Raw genomic sequence first — 12548 nt, 5'->3', positions numbered from 1 at the left:
GCTTTTTTTATCTCGCCAGATACTATAGCTCACTACCCCCCTCCCGGACCCATGATGTTAGTAACAACAACAGCATAAGTAAGAGGGCTATTTGGTTTTTTCATGCAGCTATTTTTAATGTGAGACATGCTTTGGAGCAACGGCGCCTGGCAAACACCACAGACGCTTGTTTTTAGCATGCCTGCCACTTCACGAGTTCGCTATATGTTTGACATACACTCCGGCCAACTAGCCACTACGATTGCACCTTGTCAATAGTGCAGACATCACTAAGTAATCGTAATTAGACACAAATAGTGCGATTTAGTCTTATGAATACCAGTCCACACTTTCACAAGTTAAAGATACAACGAATAATCACTCGTACTGCGGTCTTGCTAGCTAATATTGCTACCAAGAGACCCACTCTCGTTGTACAGCACGGCTCCATAATATGTTTGTTCACTCAAGCACGGTAGTAACTGCAATCAAACAATGTTTTGTCTTTGTATGTTTCTTTATATGTGGTTCGTCTGTCCCATTTCTTTTTCAGACATTCTGAGCCCCGGACAATAGGAGGCTCCTGGGTAAAACCGTGAGTTTTACCTTTTGATCTCCACAGGTCAGGGTGCGCCTTAGAGTGTGCATACCGCCGTGGAGACTACCTTGGTCCTGATGAAAGCTTAGCCGATTAGGCACCGTAAGCAGAAACATGTCGACCTAAAAATTGGTCAAGCCCTGGTCAACATCACTGGCCAGAACTTGCCCAATTCACGTTTTTATTGGTTTTTGATTTGCCAAGAATAAACTTGTCATTGGTTAAAATCATTCACCTTTTAATCTCACTTCCCTTCACAACCAGAAACCCGCTCCGCTGTAACACAGGCGTCGCAGCACACCAGAGAGGCATTCGGCCTCTCTGGTGGGAACCCGATGATGAAGCATGTCACCAACTAGGTTGGTGAGTGAGGGTTCTTTTAACAAATATTTTTGGTTTTTGCCCGTGCCTCTCTTTTTTGCTCCCTATCCCTTTGTCACTCTTTTGTTGTTTAATTGATCTCTTTGATATACATCAGCTTATGGATTTTACCCAGATTCAGTCTGCCTAGTGTCTCCCAACCACCTCTCGCTGGCAGTATACAGCCATCCACCACTGAGTCTCGCAACCTGTGATGTGTCCCCACTCTGGTAGGCCCCTCACACCCATGGAAAAATCTCACGCTAAATACAGAGAGGAAGATTTACAATAACTGGCGCATCCCTGCATATCAACAGGGATGCGCCAGTTATTGTGTGTCACGGCTCCGCCACCATGGATGCGCCGCATTTACAATGCGGCGCACCATGGGGCAAAAATGGACAGATGCGTGACTCATCTGCTGCTGTAAAGGCGGCACATTGCTGGAGTTGCATCGCAAGAGCGACGCAGCTCCAGCAAGACTCGGAGGTGCCCTATCTTTAAAATGCTGCGTCAATCCTTACGCCTGCTTCAAGCAGGCGCAGGGTTTTGACGCAGCATGGCCTTAAAAGTGGCTGAGTGAAATCTTGTAGATTTCACTCAGCCACTTTTAGGAGGCGTTCCTGTGCCGGAACGACTATATATGGCGCAGGGCTTTACAACGTGACGCATCTCCCAGATGCGTCACATTGTAAGTACCCTGCACCATGGTGCTGGCTTTGCGCCACCTCTGCGTCACAAAATTGATGCAACGGCGGCGTAAAAGAGGCGCAAGGGGCTTGTAAATCTGTCCCAGACTTCTCTCCGATAGCTGTACATTTCCCAATACCCCGCAAACACCCTCGAAATCACTGACTTTACGTAGATGAGAAGGATAATGTGAATGCATGTTCGCCTCTAATGGATGGTGTGACATATTACACAGAGCCTGGGCTTCTGCACATAGTACCTCTGGCAAGGAAATGTTTGTCATAATAGCACACTACCGGTACTGCAGCCGGGGTTGCCCAATGGAAAGTGGGAAGATATGGCTATTCTTGGCAATGTTATGCAAAAACAACAATTGATGGACAGAATGCAGAACAATGTCATACATTCACCCCAGTACAGAGATCTGGGCCTAAATACATTGTTTTTTTGCTCACCATGCGGTTCCAGTTTGAACTCAGCCATATGCAAATCAGTCTTGACCCTGTGCCTCATGGGTACAGTCCAGCCCAAACTGCCAAGCCAGGTCCTAATATATTCTTGGCAATTTTATAGTTATCTCAAGTAACAGTAACTCATGACCTAAGGGGAGAGGGAGAAGATGTGGCCTAACAGCTTGATTGGTTGACCTAGAAGCTGAGGAACCAGGTTTGAGTCTTGGCAGGGACTCTCAACATCCTGTGATTCTGGGCAAATAACTTAACCAAAAGTGAAAGTGTCCTTCTGTAATGCAACTAGTGGTCATGTAAAGCGCTCTAATACCTTCGGGTCAAGTTTGCGCTATATAAAACTCCCCAAAAAAGGTAACTATCACTTACCTTCCACCATATAAGGTTTTCTCATCAATAATTTCACTGCAACGTTTGCAATGATATTATCAATGATGTGATAGAAGATCTCATGAGTGATGAATATGTGAGGTAATTGCATGTCGATGGCACAAGTTATATTTACCTTAGGGCATAAGTTATAGTTAGTTGAGTTAACCTTTTTTCAGTAAATTTCTTCGGTTTCTTTTTAACAACAAGTAATATGTAATTACAATATATAAATCCAACTCCCCCCCAGCTAGTCGCTGTGGCCAACCCCTCCACATGCAGCCAACCACACATGGCAAACAGCCTTTGGCTGTGTACTGAGGGAGGTTGGTTAGAGGGCCTGGATCTGGGGACCCCAACCTTCAGGGCCCAGAGTGATGTTAATTTGGAGCGGGCATAGGGCTACCCTCTCTGAGCCAATATCATCCTTGGGTAACCCCGTCCTCCAGGGCCTTGTGACATTTTCAGGTGGAGTGAGGCACATTGTATACCTCTCAGGGCTGATTGTGACCCTGGGAACTCCATCCCCGTTGCCCTGCATTATTGTCAGGGATGGGGACACGCAAACCCCCTCCCCAGGCCATTATTGGCCCAGGATACCCCTTCCCCCTTGGCCCAGAGTTAATATTAGGGGGAGGGGGCACTTCCCCAGGTCAATTATGGCCCCAGAGAGCCCAAACTCCAGTGCCCTGGGATAATATTTAAAGGAAGGGGCATCTGGCCCACCTACTCATGCTGATTTTAGGCCAGAGGACCCCATTCTATTGGGCCCTGCAGAATAACTGTTGGGTGGCCTGGTGTCCACCCAGGACACCCACCATATCCTTGTTTGGGGGCTGCGGGGAAACCTAAAAGACCCCATGGCACCAGCCAGCTACCCGCACCCAGCAGGAGCTGGCTTTGTTCCTTCCTACACGGAGCAGCTAATAATGCAGCTCCCTGTGGGTGGGAGCAATATTTAGATATGTTTCCTTCCCTGCATCACTGATGGGCAGGGAAACAGATCTAAAGCCCACTCCATGGAGGTTTGAATGTGATCCTGCCAAGTAAGAGCAAACACAGGTTTCCTTGCCCATGCCACTGTGGGCTGGGAATCACTATGTCCTGGAACCTAGTATGAGAGCCAACCCCGAGGGAGGGGGTCCCCATTGCTATTATTGACTCAGCCAGGGGGCCCTCTCAATTTTCTTATATTTTCAGCCCAGGAGGATGGCATCGTCAGACCCTTAATAGGTTTGGGAAGCGAGCCATGTGGCTACTCTCACCTTTAAACATGTGTTGAGCCCTGGGCCAAAATCTGCCTGGGATTGGGGCCATAACCCCTCCCCTTAGGATATGCAGGGGCAATCTCGCCCTAGGGATGAGAGTCCCAGGGCCAAAATTGGCCTGGGGAGGGGGCTGTGTGCTACCCACCCTCTTTAGCAATGCAGCTGGACACTATGGGATGGGGTCCATGGGGCTGGGATCAGTTTGTGGAGGAGGGCTGAGTTCCCCATTCCCTTGTAGACATGCAGCAGTACCCTCTCATTTATTGTGACATGTTCTTCCTGTTTAAAAATAATAAGCAAAAAGACCATTTATGCTAAAAAATAACCATACAGTCCGTTTGTGAAAAATATCACTTTGAAAAAGCATTTTGAGTTGTTGTGCCAGCCACTTGAGTTAAAAATTTACCAAAAAAGCTCTCCTGTGACCGCCGGTGTTAAAGAATGACCGCTGAAAGCTCTGATTTTGTTTGACAAAAATGAGGAATGCAAGAGTTGACACCACAGCATTGTTTCAGTGATTCTTGCAATACGATTTTCCCTGAATGGGAAAATCAGTTACCTGATATGGCATTATGATGGTAAAATGGATAATTACGTGTCTCAAGAGTAACGTGAAATTACCGAATTACTCCAATTATGCAGGCGTAATTAAAATTACGCTTAGGCCTAGCAGCCATAATACTTCAGCAGACTATAGGATCCAGAAATCACACAGGACACCAGCTAAAGAAAGGCAGAGGGTGGAGCAACCACATACCTATTAAGATATTTGGGCATATTTATGAAAAAGTCATTCTGAGCTGCTCTGTGCAACAGGGAAATGGCAGGAATGAACAGTATGTAACAGAATATGGTGCATGCCTGCCTTTTCTCCTGTGCTGGTGCCTAGCGCCAACGCAGCACCCTTGCACCTTGGTGTTGCATTCAGGATTGTTTTGTGCAGCTTCCTATACTGAGGGGCATATTCCTCTGTGTGTGATGCAGATTGAGAAAGCGCTGTTCACGTTAAGAAAGCTGACATTCGAGTAGGATATCTACTCAAGCTGCAGAAAGCAGCAGCGCCCTCTGCCATTCACGCTGATTTTACAGCACGGTACAAACTCCCAGCACCAAAAATCAGTGGGAGCAGCACGACTTAACAGACTTCGCCACTGGCAGAATACCGTGGAACGTGGCAAAGGATTTCTAGCACTCCACAAACTCTGCCCATGCTTAATGAAAAGCAGGTGGTTCCGTATCATATGAGGTTCAGCAATAGTTTGTGCAGGTGGAGGATGGCATGTGATTAGAGGGAGTGTGAGAACAATGGAGGGGTTAACCCAGGTGCCATTCAAGCAGAAGGGCTTTGAGAATTTTATTTGAAGGTGGCATGACATATGACCAGGTGTAAGCTCAGCAGGAGGGAGTGTGAGAGTATTGTGATGCTTCTGAAGAAGGATGGGTTCATGTACCGCTCCTGAAGGTGGGGGGGGGGGGTTCTGGAGAAGCCATAGAGCATTCTTTTAATCTGGGTAGGTGCCTGATAGTTTCTTGGGAGAGGCAGAAAGGTTAAGAGCAGTGAAGAACTAGTGGTGCAAGCAGCTTTAAGCTGAGCTCTAAACTCTATGGTAAGCCACTTAAGGGAGCGTAGGATGGGGCTGCTGTCATTCATTTTCATATGTCCTGTCATCAAGCTGGCTGACGCATGTAGGTCTGCCCTGAGTGGTCACGGAGTACCTGAAAGGAGTGCAATTCTATAATTGGGGTAACCCTGGTTGCAGGTTGACTGGATCTGAGAAGGCATCTCCAATTTTAAACCATTCAATAGCCATTCGTTGTTTCGGGGTGTCTAACAATGCCTGGTGGTTGATTGTGTAAAATGAAGCAGAGAGACTGAGGAGCACAAGAAGAGAGGAATTACCAGCCTTGGGGTGGGGCAGAGCATCATCCACAATCTGCAGAATTGCAGTCTCAGTGGCCCTGGTAGAATCCAGATTTAAGGGAGCCAAAAAGGTTGTTGGTCTGGATGTGGGATGAGATTAGAGAAGCTAAACAATTTTCAGTGAATATGCCTAGTGGACACACGGGAATACTGAGGTTATTAAAGTCATAAGGATCCAATGATTGTTTTTTCAGGCGCGGAGAATTTTGACCCAATGGAATGAGTCCTGATCCAGGGATGAGTTAATCAGGGGTGTCCAATAGGGAGAAGCAGGTTGGCTAGGGATTTGCCGATAGAACCCAGATTGGCGTCACAGCAATGGTTAGCAGGTTTCACCTTGAGATCTACCTCTGAGATTGTGGAGAAAGAGCACCATGACTGCAGTGCCTTGCAAGGTATTTCCTCCTCTACTATGTTGTTGAGTTTGACCAGAAGGGAGATATTAATGTATTTTGCATGGGATCTCAGATGCCTTGAATGGGGGCATTGGAGGAAGGGTTATTGGCTTGAACAATAATGCTGAATTCTTGTTTTGGTTTGTTCTTGAATGAAATCCAAGAAGGATCTGACATGTGATGCCATCCCTTTAAGGATGTGGCCTTTGTAGTAGTGTCTTGCATCACAAAGCTTTGTTAGACCTAATGGTGAGGGTGCTTGTCTCCAGTCTTTCCACAACTTACTGACACTTTTCTTTTTTTATAGAGGCGTAAAAGGGCGTAATAATGATTTGGGTCATCTACATTTGCTTTTGATGAGTGCAAATTCCCCAATCAAGGTGCCCATGCAGAAGTTGAAATTGTCCGATGCCTCATTGATGTTGAGGTGAAGAGCTATCGAGGAGATGTTTAATAGGCTAGGAATGCCTTGGCTTCAGTATTGATATTGCTGAAGTCTCGACACTAGAATTGTCTTTCTTCTGTTGTCCAGGGGTTTTCCTGTTTGAGAAAGACACTGTGAAGGGAATCTCTAGGTAATCAGGCCAATCATTTAGAATAGAGTCACGAGTTATAGGTGTGGTGTTCTGGAGATGAAAAGGTAGAGAGTGTTTCCTGTGCAGTATGTGGGTTTCTGGCACTGTTGTTGTTTTCTAGAAAATCAAAAAAGTAGCTCGTGTTTTATTTCCTTCTGATCCCCAGTGGAGGTTGAATTCATGGAGAAAGATATCATCAACAGAGCTGAATAATTGTTCTGTGAGGAATATAATATACGCTTTGATAAAAGTGTTAGTTTGACTGTTGGCGTTGGTAAATCACGTTCAACCTGAGGTTAGGACCCAGATGTCACTACTGTGATTGATGATTGGGCCTCAAGGCAGTATTTTACTGCAGAGTGGAAGTTGTGCAGCATGCATGCACACGAGGAACTGGAGAGTTTGTGCTCAGTTTCACCAAGAAGGTGGTAATATTGATTAGGTTAGAGGATAAGCTGCAATTTTGGGTGGGCATGAGAAATAGATCTTAAGTACAGTTCGAGACAATGATGGGGATAAGAAGGCACTTTGGGTGGGGATATGGGTGTCAGTGGCACTGGTGTTTTCACAGCTTTTTACAAGGTTGTGTTCATCGTTTTCTGTGAGTGAAGGATTATCTCTAGAGATAATGTTTGGAAAGGAAGTCGGGCTCTTAAACTGCAACAGATGTGATAGGTAGTATTTGTAAGAGTCAAGCTAGTTACTTAAGTGAGGGAAGGCCTTGGTAAAGATGTCTATTATGTTAATAAGATAAGATATTATATGGAGGTCAGGAGTTCAGTAGGAAAGTGTATGTGGTGTATGGGGTAGCTGAGACTTTTGTTGTTCTTTATGGAAGGCTTTGCGATGGGCTCATTGTTCAGTGAAGTCAGATGCAGATGGGTAGAGTGGGCAGAATTGGAGAGCAAAAAGAGAGAAGGTTTAGGAAGGTGATAGCTCCTATTGGATGACATTGTAGAGAGGACAGGTTAATGGGCTGGATAGTTGTCAATGATCAAATTTTGGGGGTTGTGGAGAGAAAGTCGAAGGGAGGAGGTTATTTTTGCATGATGCGGCAGACACTTTACTGCCAATGATAATCCTGAGGTACTTGGCATGGGTAGTGGAGATCGGTGTTGGGCATAACTCTTTTGGCTACCAGGTGGAGTGCTGTACCATACTATCACTTTTGATCTTGTCAGCGCTCATCTTCCTACAGTGGTCTTCAATCATCAATCAAGGGATTGTAAAGCACGGCTACTCACCCATGGGGTCTCACCGCGCAGGGGACTGCTGGTTGGACTGGGTGGAGGATCATTCGAAGAGCCAAGTCTTGAGGTCCTTCCTGAAGTGGGTCAGCCATTCTGATTGCCTGAGTGAAGGGTCAGGGTGTTCCAGGTCTTGGTGGTGAGGTAGGAGAACAACCTTCCTCCACTTCTGGTCTTGTGGATCTTGGGAATGGATCCAAGGGCACATTGGAAGGATCGGAGTTGTCTGGTGGGTACATGGAATGTGAGGCAAGTGACTCTCTTATTGACTGGGATCCAGTGGAGTTGTCGGAGATATTGCGTGATGTGGCAGTAGCAGGGGATGTCAAGGACCAGTCTGGCGGTGGCATTTTGGACATTCTGTAGTTTGTTGTGCTGTTTCTGTGTGACGCTGGCATAGAGTGCCTAGCCGTGGTCTAGTCTGCGGGTGACAAGTGAGTGAATGACCGTCCTTCTGAATTCTGTGGGTTACATCTGAAAGTCTTTCAGAGCAGGTGGAGTGTGCGGAAGCAGACTGAGGAAACTGCGTTGATTTGGCAGTTCATTGTGAGTGAGGAGGCCAATATGATGCCAAGGTTGTGTTCGTGGTCTGTTGGGGTTAGGGGAGTTTCCAGAGTGGCTGGCAACCATGAGTCTTCCCAGGCTAAAGGGGTGGGTCCCAGGATGAGTACTTTGGTCTTGTCCAAGTTGAGCTCGAGGCAGCTGTCTTTCATTCATGTAGCGATGGCCTCCATTCCACGGTGGAAGTTGGTTCTGGCGGTTGTGTGTTCATTGGTGAGGGACAGGATATGCTGGTGTCATCAGATAATGTTGAGTCTGTGGCTTCTGACGATGACCGCGAGGGGAGTCATATAAATGTTGAAGATGTTGCAGAGGGTGGGGCTCAGGGAGGACTTAATCTAGTGGGCAATTTCCGTCATGCAAGCTCTGAACTTGATCCGAGTAGTGGGCATTATAGAAAAAGATCTTTTTCATTAACAATGAAAAATTATTCCAGGTCTCAAATGTCCCCTCCCAGGCATTCCTTTTCATCAAAAAGGGTCATGGGCCCATCTCATAGAAGAAAGGAGAAGGAGCTTCGAAAATCACCTGAAGCCCTATCCAGGTACAGCAGAAGGCTTGGGTATAAATCAATTAAGACCTTTCTCAACATCTCTAATGCCCAGTGCTGTGCTGTGACATACTACGGGGCTGGGGTTTGGAGTTTCTGTAACTTATCAACGCTATAACTATTGGAAATATCATTTTCAGAATATCAATGTCTGCCCCCTCCAGCCTGCCCTGCATTATTTCTTATAAGGAACTGGGGCAAATGCCTCTGGCAGATCGAATACAAATTGCCTCAATCATGTTATGGTGCTCACTGTGGGCAAATGAAGAACCAGCCCTTAATCGAGCAATAATTAAGGGCTGCTTAAAGTGTGACCATGTACATAAAATACTGTGGCTTGGTTATGTCAAAGATCCAGTTGGCACTCGTAGCGAGGCAGGACTGTTTTACTAACCCTCATTTTATTTAGGCCTGGGCCAAAATTCCGTTCCGTTCGCGGAAATTGCTATAATTTGGCATTTTCGCGTTCCGCGGAAAGCGCGAAAATGTCAAAATTTCCACAATCCGCAGCTTAGCGATAATTTGTTTCTTGCTTGCGCTGTAAAAAAACTACATTCTCACGTGCGAGCGATCACCTTACCTGAATCCCCGCGTTCGCTGACAAGTTTTCCCGACCCGGTCGCGTTCTCCACGAGATATTGGATTGTTGGTAGCCATTTCGCGCTATCTTGCAACAGTTCGCGCTCGCATTATTGTCACTTGTCACACGATCACGTCATTTTTCGCGCGATCGCGTCATTCTTCTCTCGATCATGCACCGCGCGAGTATGAGAAGATTGAGATCTCGAACACGTCATTCTCTACCGCGAGCGAGAGAGTGAGGACGCGGACACGTCTAATCGAACGCGAAAAGGAGAAAGAGACCCCGAACACGTCATATCTAATGCGACAGAGAGCGAGAGAACGCGATCAAGTCATTTTCGACAAGCCATCGATATCCGGCGGAAGTAATGTGAAGCTCGAGAACTCGAACATGTAACATTTTCAATTTGGAGAAGAATATCAGTTCTAGCAGCATGAAACCTTCTGCAAATGATGATTTTGGATGAAAACAACTCTTCAGATTGACATTTGGCTGTCCTTTTTTGTGCAAGGAGTCATTTTTAAAAAGGTGGGGAGAGGGAGCAAGTGACACAGAATCTCCAACTTCCTGTTCCTGTCCAGCAGGCTCCTCCCAGTGCTTTGTCCATCTCCTGCTCATTCTGCCTTTGGATTTTGAGCTGGAAAGATCACTCTTTTTGTCTGCTGCATCATTGCAATTGGATTTGAGGATTTTTTTATTTGGACATTTTACAAGTAAGTGGTTGTTGTGTCTGTTTATTGTGGGCATTGCAGTTGTTGTAACTACAATTTATTTTTGGTAAATATCATCATTCCTTTTTTTTAAATGTTGTGGGTAGTAGTAGTCAGTAGTAGGCCTGAGCTAGTCATGGCCTCATGGGTGTGTGCATGATGAAGCAACTGTTCCTTTGGTGTTTTTTGAATGTATTTCATTTTCAAGCATCATTTAAGAGCATGGATGGCATTGGATTGAGTTGGGGAAGTGTTTTTTTTTGGGGTGGGCTTTCTGATGTTGTTGGGCCTGGCCATGTGGCTGGTGGCCATTTTGAATCCTAGGCCTGCAAGCTTGCCTGGCCTTGTCTGCCAACAGCCCTGCTTTCATCCACTAGGATCAGAGCAGGTAGCCACAGCTTTATTAATGAAGTGTTTTCTGTATGGTCTGTTGAATTTTTAGACATCATTTAGGGCATGGATGGCATTAGATTGAGTTAGGGAAGTGTGTTTTTTTGGGGTGGGTTTTCTGATGTTGTTGGGCCTGGCCATGTGGCTGGTGGCCATTTTGAAGCCTAGGCCTGCAAGCTTGCCTGGCCTTGTCTGCCAACAGGCCTGCTTTCATCCACTAGGATCAGAGCAGGTAGCCACAGCTTTATCAATAAAGTGTTTTCTGTGTGGTCTGTTGAATTTAGACATCATTTATGGCATGGGTGGCATTAGATTGAGTTGGGGAAGTGTGTGTTTTTTTGGGGTGGCCTTTCTGATGATGTTGGGCCTGGCCATGTGGCTGGTGGAAATTTTGAAGCCTAGGCCTGCAAGCTTGCCTGGCCTTGTCTGCCAACAGGCCTGCTTTTTCATCCACTAGGATCGGAGCAGGTAGCCACAGCTTTAATTATCAAGTGTTTTCTGTGTGGTCTGTTGAATTTAGACATCATTTAGGACATGGATGGCATTGGATTGAGTTGGGGAAGTGTGTTTTTTTGGGGTGGGCTTTCTGATGTTGTTGGGCCTGGCCATGTGGCTGGTGGCCATTTTGAAGCCTAGGCCTGCAAGCTTGCCTGACCTTGTCTGCCAACAGGCCTGCTTCATCCACTAGGATCAGAACAGGTAGCCACAGCTTTATTAATAAAGTGTTTTCTGTGTGGTCTATTGAATTGAGACATCATTTTAGCATGGATGGCATTAGATTGAGTTGGGGAAGTGTGTGTTTTTTTGGGGTGGTCTTTCTGATGTTGTTGGGCCTGGCCATGTGGCTGGTGGCCATTTTGAAGCCTAGGCCTGCAAGCTTGCCTGGCCTTGTCTGCCAACAGGCCTGCTTTTTCATCCACTAGGATCAGAGCAGGTAGCCACAGCTTTATTTATCAAGTGTTTTCTGTGTGGTCTGTTGAATTTAGACATCATTTAAGGCATGGATGGCATTGGATTGAGTTGGGGAAGTGTGTTTTTTCGGGGTGGCCTTTCTGATGTTGTTGGGCCTGGCCATGTGGCTGGTGGCCATTTTGAAGCCTAGGCCTGCAAGCTTGCCTGGCCTTGTCTGCCAACAGGCCTGCTTTTTCATCCACTAGGATCAGAGCAGGTAGCCACAGCTTTATTAATCAAGTATTTTCTGTGTGGTCTGTTGAATTTTTAGACATCATTTAGGGCATGGATGGCATTGGAATGAGTTGGGGAAGTGTGTTTTTTTGGGGTGGCCTTTATGATATTTTTGGGCCTGGCCATGTGGCTGGTGGCCATTTTGAAGCCTAGGCCTGCAAGCTTGCCTGGCCTTGTCTGCCAACAGGCCTGCTTTTTCATCCACTAGGATCAGAGCAGGTAGCCACAGCTGTAATAATCAAATGTTTTCTGTGTGGTCTGTTGAATTTTTAGACATCATTTAGGGCATGGATGGCATTGGATTGAGTTGGGGAAGTGTGTTTTTTTGGTGTGGCCTTTTTGATGTTGTTGGGCCTGGCCATGTGGCTGGTGGCCATTTTGAAGCCTAGGCCTGCAAGCTTGCCTGGCCTTGTCTGCCAACAGGCCTGCTTTCATCCACTAGGATCAGAGCAGGTAGCCACAGCTTTATTAATCAAGTGTTTTCTGTGTGGTGTGTTGAATTTAGACATCATTTAGGGCATGGATGGCATTGGATTGAGTTGGGGAAGTGTGTTTTTTTGGGGTGACCTTTCTGATGTTGGTTGTCTTAAAGACATGCTTTTGTTGTATGTGTCTGGTGTGTTGGTGTGCAATGCATGCACCCTGCAGACCTTTTTGGGGCCTGTGAATGTTCGTACTTCCATTTTGTTGCATTAAAAAG

This window comes from Triturus cristatus, chromosome 4_2, assembly GCF_964204655.1.
Source record: "Triturus cristatus chromosome 4_2, aTriCri1.1, whole genome shotgun sequence".
In the NCBI taxonomy this organism is placed as follows: domain Eukaryota; kingdom Metazoa; phylum Chordata; class Amphibia; order Caudata; family Salamandridae; genus Triturus; species Triturus cristatus.
Note: the sequence above shows the minus strand (reverse complement) of the source record.